This window comes from Cnephaeus nilssonii (genome assembly GCF_951640355.1).
Source record: "Cnephaeus nilssonii genome assembly, chromosome: 12".
NCBI lineage: Eukaryota > Metazoa > Chordata > Mammalia > Chiroptera > Vespertilionidae > Cnephaeus > Cnephaeus nilssonii.
In genome coordinates, this window is record NC_137083.1 from 62,063,070 (window position 1) to 62,085,912 (window position 22,843).

The window sequence follows — 22,843 nt, forward strand, 5'->3', positions numbered from 1 at the left end:
TGAGTCTTATTCTCAATACCATATAAAAATTAATACTAAGCGAACTCTTTCCTGGTATTATACTATGTTTCAACAGATAGTTAAGACAATTACTATTTTTAATTTTTTTTGTAATCCTCACCGAGGATATTTTTCCCATGGATTTTTTTTACAGAGTGAAAGGGAGGAAGAGAGAAACATCAATGTGAGAGAGACACATTGATTGGTTGCCTCCTGCAGATGCCCTGACCTGGGCCAGGATCGAACCTGCAACCCAGGTACGTGACCTTGACCCGGAATCGAACCTGCAACCCTTAGGTGTGCTGGCCAATGCTCTAACCACTGAGCAACACAGGCTAGGGCAAGAGACAATTATTATAAATACTTGAACGACTCAAGATGTTAAACCCCTGGCCTATAGAAATTTAATTTGCTCCTGCTGTTTTTATTTGAAAAAAGTTTTTTGTGTGTTGGGTTCCCTCATACAGGTTTTTTAAGATTTTTTTTTTATTTTATTGATTCAGAGAGAAAGGGAGAGGGAGATACAGAAATATCAATAGTGAGAATCACTGATTGACTGCCTCCTGCACCACTGGAAGTAATGTGCCCTTACCAGGAATCAAAAAGTAACCTCCGGGTTCATAGGTCGACACTCAACCACTGAGCACACTGGCCAGGCCCTCAGATAGATTTTAATGCTGTGGTTATAATCAATCCATGGCTTCTACTAGAACATTTTCAAGGCCATATCCATAGAACATTTTCAAGGCCATATCCATAGAACATTTTCAAGGCCATATGCAGACACTGATATTGATTGAAGGGGCATACATATATTTGTGTATAAATTATATGTGCTGCAGGAGTATTTTTTACCTCTCAGTCTTGGGAAATAAGCATATATCACTTATTATACTAAATTTAGCAGTTATTTTTTTATTTCTTGGTTTCCATTTTTTTTTTATATATAACTCTTTACCCTATTGTCTGTGTCCATGGATTATGCATATATGCATACAGGGTCTTTGGTTAATTACCTCCCACCCACCCACCCTCCCCCACCTTCTCTCTGAGATTCCTAAATCTGTTCCATGCTTCCATATCTCTGGATCCACTCATCAATTAATTTTGTTACTTAGATTCCACATAAAAGTATGATCATGTGATACTTGTCTTTCTCTGACTTATTTCACTTAGCATGATACTCTCCAGGTCCCGCCATGCTGTCCCAAAGGGTAAGAGATTATTCTTTTTTACTGCTGCATAGTATTCCATGGTATAAATGTACCACAACTTCTTTATCCACTCATCCTCTGATGGGCACTTAGGCTGTTTCTATATCTTAGCTATTGTAAATTGTGCTGCTGTGAACATAGAAGTGCATACATTCATTCTGACTGGTGCTTTGGGTTTCTTAGGATATATTTCTAGAAGTGGGATCACTGCGTCAAATGGCAGTTCCATATTAAATTTTTTAAGGAACTTCATACTTTTTCCATAATGGTTGCACCAGTCTACATTCCCACCAGCAGTGTACTAAGGTTCCCTTTTCTCCACATCTTCGCCAGCACTTGTCATTTGTTGATGGTAGCCATTCTGACAGGTGCGAGGTGATACCTCATTGTCATTTTAATTTGCATCTTTCTGATGATCAGTGACTTTGAGCATTTTTTCATTTGTCTCTTGGCCATCTGTATGTCCTCTTTGGAGAATTGTCTATTTAGGTCCTTTGCCGATTTTAAAATTGGATTGTCTTCCTTCTGTTAAGTTGTATGAGTTCCTTACATGTTTTGGATATTAACCCTTTATCAGATGTATCATTGCCAAATATGTTCTCCCATAAAGTGGGATCTCTTTTCACTTTGTTGATTGTTTCTTTTATATTGATGTAGTCCCATTTGTTTATTTTCTCCTTAGTTTCTTTTGCCTTAGGATAGATGTATCCATAAGCATATTGCTATGACAGATGTCTGAGATTTTGCTGCCTATGGTTTCTTCTAGGATTTTAATGGTTTCACAACTTACATTTAAGTCTTTTATCCATTTTGAGTTTATTCTTGTGTATGGTATAAGTTGGTGGTCTAGTTTCATTTTTTTTGCATGTATCTGTCCAATTTTCCCAACACCATTTATTCAAGAGACTCTCTTGACTCCACTGTATGCTCTTGCTTCCTCTGTCAAATATTAATTGAGTGTAATGGCTTGGGTCAACTTCTGAATTCTCTGTTCTGTTCCATTGATATATATGCCTGTTCTTGGGCTAGTACCAGGCTGTTTTGATTGTGGTGGCTTTGTAGTATAACTTGAAATCTGGTATTGTGATTCCTCCAACTTTTTCTTTCTCAAAATTGCTGCAGCTATTAGGTGTCTTTTTTGATTCCATATAAATTTTTGGAGTATTTGTTCCAGCTATGAAATATGCTGTTGGTATTTTAATAGGGATTGCAGTGAATCTGTAGATTGCCTTGGGTAGTATGGACATTTTAATGATGTTGATTCTACCAATCCACGAATATGTTTATATCTTGTTTATATCTTCTATCTCTTTTTTCAACATCCTCTAGTTTCCTGAGTACAGGTCTTTTGCCTCTTTGGTTAAATTTATTCCTAAGTATCTTAATTTTTTGTTGCAGTGGTAAATGGGCTTCTTTGTTTAGTTTCTCTTTCTGATAATTCATTATTGGTATATTAAAAAGCCATCAATTTTTGCACATTGATTTTGTATTCTGCTACATTGCCAAATTCATTTATTAAATCTAGTAGTTTTTTGGTGGAATCTTTTCTTGGTTTCCTTTTTGAAAAATTCCTTTTCCTCAACTGTTAAATCTGAGCTTCCCCAAACTAAAGTTTCAAAGATGAAAAAAAAACAAAAAATTACTAGATGTCTTTGCTATATCAGTTTGAAGTGGTTAAGCAATATGTTTTAAAAGCAATGTTTCTCCATCTACAAGTTGTAAACTGTGTCCCAAATAACTTATTCCTAATACATAAATACCTTTTTATGAATATATTAAACTAGAAGCCCGGTGCACAAAATTCGTGCACGGCGGGGGTTGTCCCTCAGCCCAGTCTGTACCCTCTCCAATCTGGGACTCCTGGAGGGATGTCCGACTGCTCGTTTAGGCCCGATCCTCGTGGGATCGGGCCTAAACGGGCAGTCGGACATCCCTCTCACAATCCAGGACTGCTGGCTCCCAACTGCTTGCCTGCCTGCCTTCCTGATTGCCCCTAACCGCTTCTGCCTGCCAGCCTGATCACCCCCTAACCACTCCGCTGCCAGCCTGGTTGATGCTTAACTGCTCCCCTGCCAGCCTGTTTGCCCCCAGCTTCCCTCCTCTGCCAGCCTGGTCACCCCTAACTGCCCTCTCCTACAGGGTTGATCACCTCCAACTGCCCTCCCTTGAAAGCCTGGTCCCTCACAACTGCCCTCCCTTGCAGGCCGGGTGCCTCCCAACTGCCCTCTCCTGCTGGCCATCTTGTGTCCACATGGGGGCAGGATCTTTACCACATGGGGGCAGCTATATTGTGTGTTGCAGTGATGATCAATCTGTATATTACTCTTTTATTAGATAGGATAGAGGCCTGGTGCACGGGTGGGGGCCAGCTGGTTTGCCCTGAAGGGTGTCACAGATAAGGGTGGGGGTTCCCTTGGGGTGTGGGGCGGCATGAGCGAGGGGCCTGTGGTGGTTTGCAGGCCGGCCACGCCCCCTGGCAACCCAAGCAGAGGCCCTGGTATCTGGAATTTATTTTCCTTCTACAATTGAAACTTTGTAGCCTGGAGCGGAGCCAAGCCTGGGGCTCCAGCAGCCATTTCTGTGGCAGTTAATTCACCTTCTACAATTGAAACTTTGTTGCCTTAAGCAGGTGGGCCCGGCCAGGGTGTGCGGAAAGCTTTGCTTCCCCTGTTGCCGGGGACAACGCTGGCCTGCTCTCTCAAGTTCCATTCTGCCGCCATTTGTTTGAATTTGTTTACCTTCTATAATTGAAACTTTGTAGCTTGAGTGGAGGCTTAGGCCTGCAACGGCTATCGGAAAGCTTGGCTTCCTCTGTTACCTGGGAAACCCTGCTCTCTGTGGCTGTAGCCATCTTGGATTGGGGTTAATTTGCATACTCGCCCTGATTGGCTGGTAGGCGTGGCTTGGCTGGTGGGCGTGGCTTATGTAGCGGAGTGATGGTTAATTTGCATATTACCATTTTATTAGAGAGGATTAGATTAAAGGTAATCCCTATTAATGTCACTTTTCTTCTCAACAGTAGTTTCCCTTTATCTGTGGGGGATACATTCCAAGACTCCCAGTGGACTCCTGATACAGCAGATAGTACTGACCCTATTTATACTATGTTTTTGCCTATACATACATACACTTTATGGCTTCTCTTTGGCATAGCCAAATTGCCAGTAACTCTTGAGCTTTCAGGCCACTATTAAGTTTAAAATAAGGGTCACTTGAACACAAGCAGTGTGATACTGTGACAGTCAATCTGATAAGCAAAGATGTCTACTAAGTGACTAACGGAAGGGTAGCAGGTAGCATCTATAGTGTGGATACACTGGAGATAGGAATGATTTATATCCCAGATGGGATGCAGTGGGACAGCTCGAGATTTCATCATGCTACTCAGCACGGCACACAATTTAAAACTTATGAATTGTTTTTATTTTAATATTTCCATTTAATATTGTCCATGAGTAACTGAAACCATGGAAATTGAAACTGCAGATAAGGGGGGACTACTGTATTATTCAATTTTACTGAGTGGGAGGGACATATAGCGAGTCAGCAAGGAATTTTGCATAATCAGCAGACTCTATTAGATATGCTACAGCCTCAGCTGTGACAATGATTGATTATAATACTGGTTGTGAGTTATTTTCTCTTTATCATGCATAAATTCATAATAATGAAGTAAGGAGAAATGAAGAAAATAGGAAAAATTCCTTTTTAAGGCTCATGTATGAGAATGCTATGAACATGCTAGTAAACACAAAAAACAAGTTATAATTACCTAACCAAAGAAAATGATGGCAAACAAATTGTTACACTGCTTCCACTAAAAATTTTAACATTTGCAAATTACATGAATTCTTTTTTTACTGTAACACTGAAGATAATAAGAACTAATTCTTTAGTAGTTCATACATACTATATGCCTTAATATTTACCTATGAAATGACCTAGGGCAAAAATTAAGATTTGTTTTTCTGGGAATAAAGTTTCCTTAAAAAAAAAAAAACTGCCTTAGCCATAATTACTTATAAAATAACAGATTTTGTGACACAAAATGAGTATAATTTTATTATACTATGACCATAAAATCCTTTTATGAACACCAATCCCATCCTACAAAGAGTCTGTAGTAAAGTCACTAATTTAATAGTTCTGGCTCTGGAGAAAGAATGCACAGCATTGAATCCTGGCTCTAACATTCACTAGTTGTGAAACCTTAGGCAAGTTACATAATCTCTGCATCTCAATTACTTCATCTATAAAATGGGAAGGATGAAAATGATCCTACCTACTTAATAAGGTTGTGGTAAGAATATATGTGTGTGTGTGTGTGTGTGTGTGTGTGTGTGTGTGTGTGTGTGTGTATCCATATAAAATTGCTCAGAACAGTGCCTAGCATATTGTAGGTACTTAAAGTTAGTTTTGCTTTATTTCCCTGCAATAATTTTTTTATTTGATTTTTATAAAATAAATGGATAAACTCATGGGGAACATGTGTGTGATAATGTGAATGTTTCTTGCCATTTTTATTAAAGGAGAAAAGAGCAGAGGTGGGGGCTGCTGGGGAGGATGCTTTCAAATGTTATTTATCATATACCAAGAAAGTAAAAACAGCCCTGGCTGGTTTCTCTCAGTGGTTAGAGCATCAGCCCTCCAACACAAGAGCACATACCTCAGATGCAGGCTTGAGCCCTGGCCCCTGTCGGGATTGTGCAGGAGGCAACAAATCGATGTATCTCTCACACTGATATATCTCTCACATTGATGTTTCTCTCTCACTCTTTCTCTCTCTCCCCCTCCTGCCTCCCCTCCATTCTCTCCAAAGCAAACAAACAAACAATAACAACAACAAAAACAACGGGAAAAATAGCCTCAGGAGAGTATACAAAAAAAGTAAAACCAAAGATTCGGATTTATTCCTTTAAACAAAAATGTAATGAAAAGATTCACTGGAAACAACAGAATAAACACTCTATGTCCGCCAACAAATAGCAATTAAGTAAAACTCACTTTTAAAATGCCTTTTGCCCTGGCCAGTGGCTCAGTTGGTTGGAGCGTTGGCCTATGCACCAAAAAAAGATTGCAGGTTCAATCCCTGGTCGAGTCACATCCAGGAGGCAGCTGATCAATGTTTCTGTTTCTCTCTCTTCCCCTCTTCCTCTCTCTCTATAAATCAATAAAGACATCCTTGGGTGATGATTTAAATAAATAAATAAATAAATACACACCTTTTTCTTTCACATTCACCCAGAATATTTTTCACTGTTATATCAAACTTTTTTCAGATCAAGAAAGGAAGCCATGCTTGACAGTGTTGCTCTGTCATGCCACTAAAATGAATTCATATTTTTAAATGCTGCTCAGAACATTCATTCATTCAACAAATATTTATTGGAAGCCGTGCACCAGACACCAGGAACATAAAGGTGACTAAGACATGCTCTCATCTTCAAGCTTAGTCTATTAGAAAAAACAAATATGTAACATTACTAGAGAAGGAATAATGTATAATAATAGCAGCAAAGAAATGAAACATTTTTAAGTGTTTAAATCTAGGACTTCATAATGATACCAAAAATAAAACAAAAACCCTAGTTGGTGGAGAATGCTAGTGAACCCAATTCATTATTTTGAAAATTGGTAAATAAAAGGAAAGAATCAAGCAGTCATCCTGATTTTCCTACTGGAACCATACCACTGGGTAATCAAGTACTAGATAAGAAGAAGTTTCTCTTTACAGACATACTAGAGGCCCAGTGCACAAAATTTGAGCACTCAGGGGGCAGGGTGTAGGGGTCCCTCAGCCCAGCCTGTGCCCTCTCGCAGTCTGGGAGCCCTCAGGGGCTGTCCGTCTGACAGCAGTGGAGTGGGCCTAAGCTGTCAGTGGGACATCCTTAGCACTGCTGCAGAGGTGGGAGAGGCTCCCACCACCGCCACTGTGCTCACCAGCCGTGAGCCCGACTTCTGGCTGAGCAGTGCTCCCCCTGTGGGAGCACACTGACCACCAGGGGGCAGATCCTGCATTGAGCGTCTGCCCCCTGGTGGTCAGTGACGGGTCGTTCCACCATTTGGTCGACTTGCATATTAGCCTTTTATGCCTGCAGGATCAGGCCGAAACCCGCTCTCTGACAACCCCCAAGGGGTCCTGGATTGTGAGAGGGCGCAGGCCAGGCCAAGGGACCCCACTGGTGCATGATTGGGGTCAGGGAGGAACGCAGGAGGTTAGACAGCCAGGGAAGGACCATGGGAGGGCTCCAAGGCATGTCCAGCCCATCTCACTCAGTCCTGATCGGCTGGACCCCAGCAACAAGCTAACCTACTGGTCAGAGTGTCTGCCCCCTGGTGGTCAGTGCACATCATAGAGAGCAGTTGAGCGGCCTTAGTATATCAATAGCATATTATGCTTTGATTGGTTGAATGGACTATGGGACGACTGGACACTTAGCATATTAGGCTTTTATTACATAGGATTCCATCTAATAAAGAATAACAGATTGGAATATCACCACTTTGCAGCTCTTCATGATTTAATGAATCTAAGTAAAGATTGTCAATAGCTACTGACATCACAAAGAGAGAGTTAGATATTATACACCTCCTGATGGTAGTACATACCACTCATGAAGATGTCTGAGCAAACTCTAAGTCTTAAGTACCAATTTACAGGAAATGCAGAGGACCAAGGAATATGTTAAAAGATACCACAGACATGCAATCAGCAAAATTCAGACTCAAAGAAACTCTACAAGACAAATGACTCAGTTTCTACAACAAAAAATCACGAAAAAAAAACCAAAAAGAATCTTTTTAAAAATTTTATATATATTTTAATTGATTTCAAAGAGGAAGGAAGAGGGAGAGAGAGATAGAAACATCAAAGAGATGAAGAATCTTAAGAGACAAATTAACCGACTACACTGTACAACATTTATATGTATGAATGACATAATCACGGAAATGCATACACTCACTGGGTTTTTGATGCTATTAAAAAATTACTGTTGCCCAGCTAGCTGTGTGGCTCAGTGGTTGAGTGTCAACCTATGAATCAGGAGGTCAGGGTTCGATGCCCAGTCAGGGCACATGCCCGGGTTGAGGGCTCAATCCCCAGTGGGGGGCATGCAGGAGGCACCTAATCAATGATTCTCTCTCATCGATGTTTCTATTTCTCTCTCCCTCTCCCTCCTTTCTGAAATCAATAAAAATATATTTTTTTAAATAAATAAATAAAATAAAATAAATAATATTTTAAAAAAATTACTGTTACTTTTTTTTTAGGGTGATAACAGAATTGTGGTTATTTCCTTAATTTTTTTAAAAAAATATCTTTATTGGTTTCAGAGAGGAAGGGGGAGGGAGAGATAGAAACATCAATGATGAGAGAAAATCACCAATTGGCTGCTTCCTGCACGCTCCACACTGGGGGTTGAGCCCACAACTCAGGCATGTGCCCTGACCCGGAATCGAACCGTGACCTACTGGTTCATAGGTCTACGCTCAACCACTGAGCCACGCCAGCCAGGCTATTTCCTTAATTGTTGAAGGTGGGTGATGGGGTACATGCTTGACATTTTCTATTATAAAAAACATTAAAAGAAATAGTAAAGATCAAAATAATCTTCTGATCATTTTGAAAGAATGCAAAAGCACGTAGCCTGTACATCACAAGTACTAGTTATAATTATTATAAAGCTTAATAATCATAAACAAAAAAGCTTTGTTTTTTGTTTTTTTAATGGCTCCATTGTAAAAGCGTTTAAAGATATTAAAATGACCTCACAGGTACTTTTCAAGTCTGAAAATCTAAAATTAAAATTATATGACTAGATTATCTTTAAAGGTCATTTTTATCTCTAATATTCTTTGATTCTTCCCCAGGGATCTGGCTCAATTTTCTCCTCCCACTGGTTAACAAAACACTAAATAACAACTACTTCTAAAAAGCACACGGACTGGGATTGACTCCCAGTTCAGTGCTTGGAGATGTCACCTATACCACCCACTTCAATTCTGGAGTCTGAGTGTGATACTGCTTAATTATTATCCTAAACAACCAGTATTGATTAGACACATGGAATATTTTGCTTTACCCAATGGTGACAACTCTTGTGTTTCTTCCCCCCGCAACCCCCCAATACCAGACACACAAATAGTTTGAGAATAGTGGTCCAGATCCTCTGGAGGTAAAGAGATACTTTCAGGGAGTGCTTGGGATCAAAGTATGTTCATGATAATACTCAGATGCTATTTGCATTTTTTTTTACTCTTATCAGTGTACAGTGGAGTTTTCCAGGGATACAGGATGTGTGGCAATGTACCAAATGGAATGCAAAAGTAGATATGAAATCCAAGCTGTTTCTAATAAGGCCAGATATAAAAAGATTTGCAAAAATTATAATACAATATCTTTCTTCCCAGTAAATGTTTTGTTTTGGAAAAAAGTTATTTTTCATGAAAACATTATTTATATTTTCAAATAAAATATATTTGTTAATTTCTCAGTTTTAAATAAAGCAACACATGTTCATTATCTTTATCTTAAATAAATTTAAATTGTTTTAATTCCTAATAAGTAAATATTGATAGATATAAACTCACATGCAACAAAGATCTTTGAGATCCTCAAATTTTAAGTGTACAGGATCCTGAAACCAAAGTTTCAGAACTACTGTTCTAGAATACACACAACTCTGTCTGATTATGTCTGTGATGATATCACCACACATTACCGTTACATTTTATGTTGTATAACCTCAGTTCTCTCATTTTTATTGTGCTCTACAACTAGTTGGTTTGATATACCTAGAATTTAGTTGGGGGAGGGGGTGAACTGCACTAAAAAAAGAGAGAATTACTGCTCACAAATATAAAAATAATTTTTTAAAATATATTTTTATTGATTTCAGAGAGGGAGTGGGAGGTAGAAACATTAATGATGAGAGAGAATCACTGATCAGCTGCCTCCTGCACACCCCCTACTAGGGATTGAATCTGTAACCCGGGTATGTGCCCTGACAGGGAATTGAACTGTGACTTCCTGGTTCTTCGGTCAATGTTCAACCACTGAACCACACCAACCGGGCTATAAAAATAATTTTAATCACATGGATTCTACAAGATCAGGAGGAGCATTACCCTTTGTTGTTTTAAAAAATATATTTATTGTTGAAAGTATTACAGATGTCCCCCTTTTTCCCCCATTGACCCCTTCTAGCTCATACCTGTCCACAGCATGTCCCCTTTGGAGAGAGGTTGGAATTAAATTCAAAGACCTGAGTTCTTTCTTTTGTGAGCTTTTTGCCTTTTTATTAAGACTTGCCAATACTGGAAGTTAGAGTCCTCGATCCCAGTTCCCTGACACCATTGGAAGACTTTGGCAACAATCCTTCCTGGTCAGGGTAGGAAAGTTGGTCATCTCAGGACACAGAGCTGTTCATTTCCTCCAAAGGAATCTCTATGCACTGATCTGTGCCCGATTCTTCTAACACAAACTTGAAGTTTAATTCAATTAAACAAACTTGGGTGAGCTCTTAAAGGAATGACTCAAGGAGGCTACAGACGGGACAGAGATAAAAGAATGCAGCCCTAAACATAGCTGATGCTAGCTATAAACACATGTACATACATATATACATCAGGGAGGCTACATACAGAAATATATCAGGGAGGCACAGATGGGAGAGAAAGAAAAGAAGATAGTCCTATATAGCTGATGCTAGGAGTAAACACATACTTATAAACATACATATAAATGCAAACACATACAGTTGGTTGTCCTATCCTAACTCCTGAGCAGCACTGGATCCTTCTGTATCATGTTTTCTAAACTTTTATACTCCAAGGCATTTTAACTGAATTTCACATTTATTATATACTTTTCTGCTTGGAAAAAAAATCTCTAAAATAATTTTCATTCCTGCTCCTTTTCAAGTAATCAACAATTGCATATTGAACATAGAAAAGAGAAGCATGAGTGAAAGTGACAAGTTAGAATCCTCCAAGAGGATTCTTCTCCTCAGAAAGGTGAGAATCACATTGCCTCAGGATGGCTTCGCAGACACCTATCCCAAGCCTGTTTACTCCACCTAGAGGTTGAATTTTCCTGTTCTTCACTAATGTCAGATGACCCTGCTTCTTGTCTGAGAACACTAACAAACTCATCTTAACTTCAGAATCACTCTCTACTCAAAAATCAATACCTATTTTGTATCTTTTTTTCCTTTATTATTTCCATCAACAGAATCCATGTCCTTAGCACTTCCCTTATTCAGCTAGAACACAGTCTTCCTGCCCCAGGAAATCTTACAAATAAATTATTTATAATAAAATACTATTCAAGTTAAATAATTCATTAACTAGGCTTCTTTTGTTTTTTTGTTGTTGTTTTTTAATGGCCCCATTGTAAAAGCGTTTAAAGATATTAAAATGGCTTTAATATTTGGATCTTCGTTTTGTTTTTTAAAGCCTCAGGATAGTAAATGTTTCTTTATTCTATTCCTGGGAGGTTTCTTTCCTGATGTCACAAGATCAAATCAAACCAGATTAGTAAGCTGGTTATAAAGTAAAAAATGACCACCTGATGCTATTTGGAAGCTATTATGAAACAAGATAGTGATATAGAGCTCAGGTCTCAGGGCATGTAGTACAAGAAGTACTGTTCTATTCATACAATCACAGAACATAATAAACCTCTTTGTTTTAAAGATAACCACTGAACTCTGCTAGAACAAAGCAAAAGGAATTACCTAAAAAAACAACCAAAATATAAAACTTTAGTCTCACAAAATGTTTGAGAAGAAGGTAAAGTTTATTTCAAGTCTAGAAAATTCTAATAACTACCTTTGAAAAATATACCTGTTTGGTTTATGTATTTATCATGAAACATTCTAAGCACATAAAAAAATATGGAAAATAGGGACTTTCACTTCCAGCCAATATGGAGTAGCAGGTATAGGACTTACCTTCCTATCTGAAACAAACAAGTGAAAAAACAGACAAAATATATGAAACAATGGTTTTGAGGACCCTGCTCAACAGGCAATCAATAAAGGACAGTGATCCCTGAGAGACAGGAAACGAGGTTAAGTTCTATGAATGCCTCAGCCTACTGCCTTGAGACCATTTCCAGGGCACAGTTCAGGGAGGAGGAAAACAGGTAGAGCCCAGCAGACTATCTTAGTTGAGGAGATGGAGCTGAGAGTCAAGGGAGACCAAGACAGAGTTTACAGGACAGAGTGCTGGAGAAGAAAGAGTTATACAGATAGAAGACTCTGGAGATGTGTGACAGGCACCCCTCAAGTATTCATCAAAGTACCGATCAGTGACTGCATGTAAGGAACCATTCAAAGGGTTAGAAAGAACACTAAATGGCACTCAAACAGAACAGGAATAAAGTCCATTCTTATCAACCAGAATGGAAAACCCCATAATTTACAGAGTACAGGGTAGCATATTCACAAAGGTCTTGGGAAATAATTACCATAAATGGAAAACTTCTCTGGCCCCACATAACAAATCTTAAAAGCAAGACCAGAAAGGGTCAAATTATATTGCTTCCGTTGCGCAATGGATAGCGCATTGGACTTCCAAATTATATTGCTAACTTAACTATAGAGGAAGAGGAGGAGGAGGAGGAGGAGGAGGAGGAGGAGGAGGAGGAAGAGGAGGGGGAGGAAGAAAAGATCTAGTACACAACAAGGTAAAATTCACAATGTCTGGAATTTATGAGACAAATAAAGAAGCAGAAAAATATGATATATAAAGAGTAAAAAAATTAATCAGCTGAAACACAGAATTGACACATATGTTAGAATTAGCAGACAAGGGCATTAAACAGTTATATCTGCTTGAATATAGTATTCTATATTCAAAAAAATAAATAGAAACAAGAGAGATATTAAAAAAAGGCCTAAATCAAAGTTTTAGAAATAAAAAGTATACAATGTCAGAGATGAAAAATAGAATGAACAACAGATTAGACAAAACAAAATAAGAGATGAGCAAACTTGAAGACACAACAAAAGAAACTATCCAAAATGAACCCAAGAAAAAAGGGGGAAAAAAGACCATCAGTGATTTGTGGGAATACTTTAAGCAGCTTAAGAGATATGCAATTTGAGTTCCTTTAGGAGGGAAGAGAGACAGAAATTTATTTTTAAAAAATAATGGTCAGATTTTCCAAATTTGATAAAAACAATAAACACATAGGTCCAAGATGCTCAATGAACCCGAACAACAAGAACACAAGAATAATTATGTCAATAACATAATAATCAAATTGTTCAAATCATTAATTATAAGACAATCTTAAAAGCAGCCAGAAAAAAAAAAAAAAAAGACACATTATGTATTGCGGAGCAAAGACAAAGATGACAACGGATTTCTCATCAGAAACAATATAAACAAGTTTTAAAGTCATAGAAAAAATAAAACTGTCAACCTAGAATTCTATACTCAGCAAAAAAGTATCTTTCAGAAACAAAGGTGAAATAAAGACATTTTCAGATACACAAAAGAATTCATTACCAGCAGGCCCACACTAGCAGAAATGTTAAAATAAATCCTTTGGCCAGAAGGGAAACACCAGATGAAAACCTAAGTCTGCGCCCTACCCTTAGTTTTGTGAATATACCAACATGATTTTCATCCGCCTTGAGTAGTTATCCAAAGAAACCTATGACTTTATACATTCGATTTTATAAAGAACAGCTACCCATATTTAAAGCTCAAAACCCAGATGTGAGAAATTCAGAACTAATTTTTAAAAGTCACAGAGCTATGGAGGGAGCTTCCTGATTTGGAGAGAAAAATATATGAAGATGCTTACAGAGCAGACTGGCAGACATACAAAGAGAGAAACAGAATTCAAGAACAACTAACTCCAAGTCTGAGGGTATATCTGAAAGAAGGAATTACGCAAAAATGTTTAAAAACAAAGTGATGCCCTAGCAGGTTTGACTCAGTGGACAGAGCATCGGCCTGTGGACTGAAGGGTCCTGGGTACAATTCTGGTCAGAGCACAAGCTCAGGTTGTGGGCTCAATCCCCAGTGTGGGGCGTGCATGAGGCAGTAATCAATGTTTCTCTCTCATCATTGATGTTTCTCTCTCTCTCTGCCTCTCCCTCTGAAATCAATAAAAATATTTTTTAGCCCTAGCTGGTTTGGCTCAGTGGATGGAGCGTCGGCCTGCGGACTGAAGGGTCCCAGGTTCGATTCTAGTCAAGGGCATGTACCTTGGTTGTGGGACATCCCCAGTTGGGGATGTGCAGGAAGCAGCTGATCGATGTTTCTCTCTCATTGATGTTTCTAGCTCTCTATCCCTCTCCTTTCCTCTCTGTAAAAAAATAAATAAAATATATAAAAAATATTTTTTAAAAGAAAAGAAAACAATAATAAAAAGAGTTAACACTATTGAAAAACTAAAAAGGCTTATAACATTTTTATATTTGAAGGCTTCCAAGAAGCCTCGGATGGTACAGCACAGTTAAAGCTGAAGACTGTAAATGAAAACAGGAAAAATCTCCCTAGTTCTCAGAAATAAAGTATATATTCAACTTGTTGAAGATGATAAAATTTGTTATTACAATGAAATCAAATCTTGGGAAGAACAAATGGTTGAAGTTGGATGAAATGATCTTCCTTGCAAAGTGAAACCCCAAGCAAAAAGCACTGAGTAGTATTAAATAGAAGACTGATTTATGTTCATAATGTTTAGACATAAGAAACCAATTAGATCTCAATATATGAAACTGTTATAAAATTAGTAGGATAGAGTTGGTAAACATTTTGTACTTAACTAGAGGCCCGGTGCAAAAATTTATGCACGGGTGGTATCCCTCGGCCTGGCCGGCCATCGAGGCTGATTGGGGCTGGCCAGGTTGGGGGGTGGGACCACGGGAGGTTGGCCGGCCACAGGAGGTTGGCTGTGAGAGCACACTGACCACCAGGGGGCAGTTCCTCCATTGAGCATCTGCCCCTGGTAGTTAGTGTGCGTCATAGTGACCGGTTGACTGGTCGTTTGGTTGTAATGGTTGCTTAGGCTTTTATATATATAGATTCCTTTTTCTTTAGCCCATGGACTCTGCCAGTTCAATACGTTTTGTTTGGTATCTTGTTTTGAAAAACTCAAACATATAAAAATTCATGTGAAATTTATTTTGTGTTTAGAAACTGAGGTTCAAAATAATCCATTAAATGCATTAGTAATCATTTTACCTTTGATAAAGGTGAACAAGATTGTGAAGGTTTTTTATAATACTGAATGACTGTAGAAAGAGTATTCTTGTTTCCTTATATTATGAAGGCAGGGGATTCCTACTTTGAAGTGTCCCAAATTATAGACCCCTATGTTCTATAATTAATTGTGCATTTTTAAAAGAGCACCCAGACCCTGGCCAGTGTGGCTCAGTTGGTTGAGCATCATCTCATGAACCAAAAGGTCATTGGTTTGATTCCCAGTCATGCACATACTCAGGTTGTGGGTTTGAGCATTGGGGTGTGTAAGGGGGCATCTTGGACCTGTGTTTATTGTTTCTCTCTCTCTCTCTCTCTCTAAATGAATAAAAACATTTAAAAAGGTTTTTAAATAAAGAGCAATCAGAACTCATTTAGGTAAATTCCAATTCCTAGGTGATTATACAGGCAAGGGCTTTCAGGTTTCAGTTGCAATTTTTTGTACAAGAGATGAAGAGATTTATAAACCTCTTTCTCACTGACTTTTTCCTAAAGTAAAAACTAAGAAATTATACCCTGGTGTCATCCTGCACACTGAAAGGTTGCAGGTTCAATTCCCAGTCAGGGCACATACCTAGGTTGTGGTTTCAATCCCTGGTCAGTGTGCATACAGAAAGGCAACCAAGTGACTGACTGACTGACTCTCTCTCTCTCTCCCCCCACCCTTCTCTTTCTCTCATCCTTTTCCCCTCTCTTTAAAATAAATAAGCATATACTCAGGTGAAGATTAAAAAAAACCTCTAAGAAATTATGTAACAAATCTATGTGGTAATATATTGCATTGAATAAAATTTTTGTGTTTCCTAATTATATGTTTAAGGTGAAACATTTGTTTTACAGCTCCTTTCTTGTTTTTTTTTTCAAGTAGAAATTTGTATTTTGAATTATTTTTTCTCATGTGAGTATATTTATCCACAAAGTAGAGAACCTGTCTGGTAAGTTTTAAAACAAGAGATCCAAAAACAAAAGTCTCGCCCTAACCAGTTTGGCTCAGTGGATAGAGCGTCGGCCTGCGGACTGAAGGGTCCCAGGTTCGATTCCAGTCAAGGGCATGTACCTTGGTTGCGGGCACATCCCCAGTATGGGGTGTGCAGGAGGCAGCTGATTGATATTTCTCTCTATCAATGTCTCTAACTCTATCCCTCTCCCTCTCTGTAAAAAAATCAATAAAATATATTTAAAAAACAAAAGTCTCCAAACTTGGAACCTGTAATTTTAAAATATTTTATATAAGTGGCCAAATCCAGCCCACTGACTGCTTTTCATGGCCTATTAGCTAAGAATTATATATACAATTTTAAATGGTTTTTTAAAAAAGAATATTTCAAGACACATGAAAATTAATATGAAGCTCAATGTCCACAAATAAAGTCTTATTAAAATACACCCATACTCATTCATTCATTTATTATATATGGTTGCTCCTGTACAATAAAGACAGAGTTGAATAGTTGCTTCACAGACTATATAGTCTGCAAAGCCTAAAATATTTGCTTTCTGACCCTTTACAGAAAAAAGTTTGCCAACCCATGGTCTACAGTATAGTATAATGTGACAAGTGTCCCAATGTATTAATATGTTGAGATAGGTTTTTTAACTGATTCAGAGGTTCTTGTTTTAGAATCTTTGTTACTGTTGCCTTAAGAGAAAAAAAAGGTCAAATCACAAAAGAATAATAATCTTCTTTCAAATTATGTTGTAGTGTAATAAAAAAGTTCCATCTAGTGAGGAACACCTAGATATTTAACAAAAAGGAATAAAAGCATATGTCTATACACACTTGTACACAAATGTTCATAGCAGCATTATTTATAATAGCCCCAAACAGTAATATTCCAAATGTCTGTGAATAGGTAAAAGACAAAGTGTAGTCTATCCACACAAAAGACTACTACTAAACAACAAAAGGAATAAAACGTTGACCACTCAACATGGATGAATCTCAAAATAATGATGCCAAGTGAAAGAAACATAACACTCCCCCCCAAAGAAAGAGTATATACTGCATAATTCCATTTATATAAGATTCTAGAAAATGTAAACCCATCTATTATAACATAAACAGGTTGGTGACTGCCAAGGGATGAGGTTAGGTGGTGGAAAGGGCAGAAGACTTTAGAAGTGATGGACATGTTATCTTAATTGTGATAACAGTTTCACGGTTATATACCTATGTCAAAACTTTTCACATTGTACATTTTAAATATGTGCAATTTATTGTATGTCAATTATACCATTATAAAACTTTTAAAAATCCCATCTGTGCTCTTTTATATTGGGTAGATTTTTACTTACTAATTTAATATATTTAATGATTATAGGTCTAGTCAAGTTGTCATTCCTTTTTGAGTCAGTTTTGGTAGGTTAGCTTTATTTCTAATTTTTATCTTTATTTTTCTTTAACCTATGAGTTACTTAGAAGTGTGCTACTAAATTTTCAAATGTATAAAGTTATTTTTATCTTCTTTTGGTTTAATGTCAATCTTAACTGAATTGAAGAAGAGAGCAGACTGGTCAGTATGCTCAGTGGTTGAACGTTGACCCATGCACCAAGAGGTCGCCAGTTCGATTCCAATCAGTGTGCATGCCTGGGTTGCAGGCTCAATCCCTGGCAGGCAGTATGCAGGAGGCAGCCAATTGATATTGATGTTTCTCTCTCATCAATGTTTCTATATCTCACTCCTTTATCCCTCCCTCTCTCTAAAAATCAATAAAAACCTGTTTTTTTAAAAAAGAAGAGAATGGCCCTGCCGGTTTGGCTCAGTGGTTGGAGCGTCGGCCTGCAGACCGAGGGGTCCTGGGTTCAATTCCAGTCAAGGGCACATACCTAAGTTGCAGGTTCAGTACCCATTTCCAGTGGGGGCGAATATGGGAAGCAACCAACTGATGTTTCTCTCTCCCCCTTTCCTCACCCTTCCACTCTCTCTGGGGAAAACAAAACAAAACAAAAAAACAATGGAAAAAATATCCTCACTCCTCCAGTGAAGATTTTAAAAAATTACCCCAAAAGTTAGTGGCAAACAATGATCATTTTATTATTGTCATGATTCTGTGGGCCAGAAATTCTAGCAGGGCAGAGCAGAGACACTGTGTCTCTGATCCACAATGCCTGGAACTACAAATGTGACGATGACTTGAATAGATGAAGATGACTGGGATGTCTCAACAGGAGCTATGTGTCTGAGACCTCAGTTCTTCTCCAGGTGGTGTCTGCTAGAGCTGGACTGTCCAACATGGTTCCTTCACTCACATAGCTGAGTTAGTTGATGCTGGCTATTTGCTGGTAGCTCATTGGGGCTATCAACCAGTGCCTACATGGGTTCTCTCCATCTGGCTTGGGTTTCTCACAGCATAGTGGCTGGGTTCTGAGAGTGAGTATTCCAAAAGAGAGAATTCCAAGAGGCACAGGAGAAGCTGCAAGGCTTCTTATGACCTAGCCTCAGAAGTCCCAGAAAGTCACTCAATTGGTCAAGCAGGTCACTAAAGCCAGCCCAGATTCAAAGGGAGGAGAGAAAAAGATTCCACCTCTGAATGGCCACTTTGGAGACAAGTTACCACATACCACCCCTCTGGTCCCAACAAGTTCCTCCCACATGCAAAATACACTCACCCTCTCCTAAGACCTTCAAAAGTCTCATCTCATTATGGCATCAGCTTGATGTCCAGAATCTTGATATCTAATTCAGGTCCAAGTGTGATTGAGGTTCCTTAGATGGAGTTCATCAGGTACTGCTACTGGAGTACAGTTCCTTTTGATCTGAATAAAGAGACAAATTATCTGCTCCCACACACCCAACAAACAATTGTATAATAGTGAGACTGACTCAGGATAACTACAATAGACACTCATTCAAAATATGAAGAAAAGGAGGCAGGAACAGGAGACACAAAGCAGTTATTGGTCCATAGAAATTCTGAAATTTAATCAGACACATGTCAACAGTTCCTTGATTATAATCGAGTCCTACTCTCTGAGAGTGATTTCCCAAAACTCTTGGCTCTACCCTCTAAAGTTATCATTCCTTTTACATAAGAGATGGTTAACATCTGCAATGGAATAGTCTTCTCAGTTTGCTTCCTGCCTGTAGATGATAAGAAGCCCAAAGACCTATTTCTATTTTTTACTGTTTCTGTTCCTTGTAATCCAAGCTAAAGCTGCTTCTGTTAGTACAATTTATTAAAAATCTTCTAGATTTCCTATGAGTCTAATAGAGAGTTTATTCCAGTAGAGAGAGCCACACCCACCTTCTCTATCTTAAGTTCTGTGTGAGGCTACTCTAAGAAAACACCCTTAAGATCCTTAAAAGCCCTATTGTGTAATAATAAGGATCTAAGAAGTGTTCCCTTAAGATCTTTGGAATCTTCTTAAGTATCTGAAGGGTTCTATGAAACACTGCCATAAATCTTTCTGAAGTTTTAACAAAGGAATTTACAGTTGCACCCTTGACATGTTTACTTTGAGGCCAAGTTATTATATGATTTATTAATTCTATTCTATTATAACCCTCTGAAGAATCTACTATACTTTATTCAGCTTTGGATGCACCTCCTTCCCCACCATTCCTACTCCAGCATCTAGCTCAGTATCATTATTAGACACTCAAATATATGAGTGATTTATCAAGATTGGGTTAACCTGATAAAATTATGTCCAATATGTTACCTAGAGTTCTGTGAGATGACACTTTACTTCAGGTTGTTCCAAGGTTGATTCTTTGGCATTTCCTTTGATTCTGTGAATTACCCCTATTATCCTTATAATACCCCCCACCCCACCTCACCCTACCCCTTTCCTTTTTTTCTTAAATCAATTTGCAACCAAAGAAACCTAACTGATAAAAGCTGGAATAATTTGTAACTGCTCAGTAGATATTTGCTTATTGAGCAAAATAGTGTATAAATGCTCTGAAAGGCAGTTAAATGAACAATGAGAAGGAAGAAAAGGATACAGAAACGAAAAATACATTGAAACAGAAAGATATTGATTATACCTATAGTAGGCTGCTGTACCAATTATAATTATCCTCATTTTGGACAACTTTCCCTATTGCTCTGGCGAAAGGCTTTGAAATCATCCTTAACTTCTCTCTTTCTTTGAAACAGTAATTAAATTAGTTAGCATATCCTGTTTGCTGTACTTTCAAAATATATGCAGACTCTAAACACTTCGCTGCTATCATCTAGTCCAAACAATCGTCATCTTTCATCCAGTTATTGCAATAACCTTTTAACCAGTCTTCTGGCTACCAACCGACTTTCTTCAGTTTACTCTCAACCTTGAGCCAGAATGATCTTGTTAAAATTTAGGTCAAACTTAACCAGTGTAGCTCAGTTGGTTGGAGTATCGACCCTTATGCCAAAAAGGTGGGGTTCGATTCCGATTAGGGCATATACCCAGGTTGTAGGTTCAATCCTCAATCAGGGCACATGTGTGAGGCAACCGATCAATGTTTCTCTCTCACATCGACGTTTCTCTCTCTCTCTCCATTCCTCTCTCTAAAAAATCAATAAAAAGTAAAATAAAATTTAGGTCAGTTCACATCATTCTGCTCCAAACCTTCCAATGGTTTCCTATCTCATTTAGAGCAAAAGCCAAGGCCTAAAATCCTTAATATGAGCTATTAAAACCGTATGTGATCAGTCTCCCTTTACCTACTGGCCTACAACTCCTACCTATAACTTCCTCTCTTTCGTATTCTACTCCAGTCACACTAGCCTCCTTGATACACCTTAAAATCAACTAGTATAGTCCCCTCTCAGAACCTCTGTACTTACCATACCCTTTGCCAGAACACTTTCTTCACTCTCTTATAAAAAGCAGCCCCCTTTGAGGTCATGTGATTCAACTATTACTCTCTTCCCCTCCCGGTTACTACCATCTATTAAATTTCTCTCTCTCAGATTCTAGTCACCCTAAATTCCATTAACCTGGGTCTATCAAATGAAAGGTAAAAAAGTGGAAGTTGTTGGGTAAGTCTTCTGGGAAAAGTTCTTTTTTGCCTTTTGCCCTTCTTCCTTGCTGGTTATAATTCACACATAATGCTTTGAGCCCTAGCCATTACTCAGTGGTTAGAGCGTCAGCCCTCAGACTGAAGGGTTGCAAGTTCAGTTCGGTCAAAGGCATGTACCTCAGTTGCAGGCTCCATCCCTGCCCTGGTCGGGGTGCGTGCAGGAGACAACCAATCAGTGTGTCTCTCTCACATCAATGTTTCTCTCTTTGTCTCTCCCCCTCCCTTCCACTCTAAAAACCAACGGAAAAAATATCCTCGAGTAAGAATTAACAACAAAAAAGAAATAATGCTTTGAGTTCTAGCAGTTACCTTGAACCATTAAAAGTGTCCCTAGTAATGGAAGCAACAACATACTAAGAATGATGGAGCAAAATGATGGGAGTCTGGGTCCCTAATCTTTATGGAGCTATCATACCAACCTTGTAATGCTTATCTCTGTATTTCTTTATATTTATACTAGAAGCCCTCTCACAATCCGGGACCCCTTAGGGGATGTCAGACTGCCCGATCCCCGCAGGCCAGGCCGAAGGACCCCACCAGTGCAAGAATCCGTGCACTGGGCCTCTAGTATGCATATAAGATCTTTGGTTAATCTCTTCCCAACCTACCCCCTTTCCTCTGAGATTCATCAGTCTGTTCCATGTTTCCCTGCCTTTGTGTTGAGCATCTGACCCCTGGTGGTCAGTGCGCATCATAGCTACCAGTCAAACGGTCGAATGGTCACTTAGGCTTTTGTATACATAGATAATACTGTTGAGTAGAGTTGAGTAGATCATGTATATAACTTACTCAGAATGTACTAAAAACAATAAATGCTGTAAAAGATATAAAAGGATGCATTTATGTCAACAAAGAACATATTTTTTGAGAAAATAAACCCATGTACATATAAACCATTGTTATTGGAACCTACTGTCATATGCAGTTTTTCCAGTGCACATTGCCCAGGGTTATGTTAATAAGGAAGAAGTACAAACTGGGTAATGTGTATATAACTAGAATTTCTGTAACACTGGGTGATTTCAACAATGCATATGGGTGGCCCATGAAGACCTTGGCTTCAAGTTTCTTCATCTCATTTCAAATGTTCTCCATTCTACCTCAGCTAACCACTACCAAGGCCACAACCCAGATCTTATTATCACTAGAAACTGTTCCATCTCCAAAATAACCAATTTGTGTAGCCTGCTCTCTGACTTCTTTTTCTAGCTTTCTTGTTTAATTACTCCTAATATGATCTCACAGTGACTTTAGCTCACTGATCCTTTACTTTTATCTCCTACCCACTGCTTTTATTCCTTTTCCTTCTTATCCATGATTTTTTACCCTTACATTCCATGAATTATCATTTTGATAACTTTTTAACATCCTTTGAGCTCCATACCACTATAT

The 22,843-nt window shown here is 38.4% G+C and overlaps 1 protein-coding gene across 3 annotated transcripts in view; it reads right to left on the bottom strand.

The window, feature by feature from the left end:
* Window positions 1-22,843, bottom strand: part of AHCYL2 (adenosylhomocysteinase like 2) — a 178,188-nt gene that overhangs the window by 112,510 nt on the left and 42,835 nt on the right. Inside the window, exon 1 of one of the 3 annotated variants that reach the window (XM_079786226.1) lies at window positions 19,051-19,229. The exons of the other annotated variants lie outside the window; for them this stretch is intronic. The gene's annotated coding sequence lies outside the window, so the exon portion shown is untranslated. Of the gene's footprint in view, window positions 1-19,050; window positions 19,230-22,843 lie in introns of those variants that run through there. 3 annotated transcript variants of the gene reach the window in all.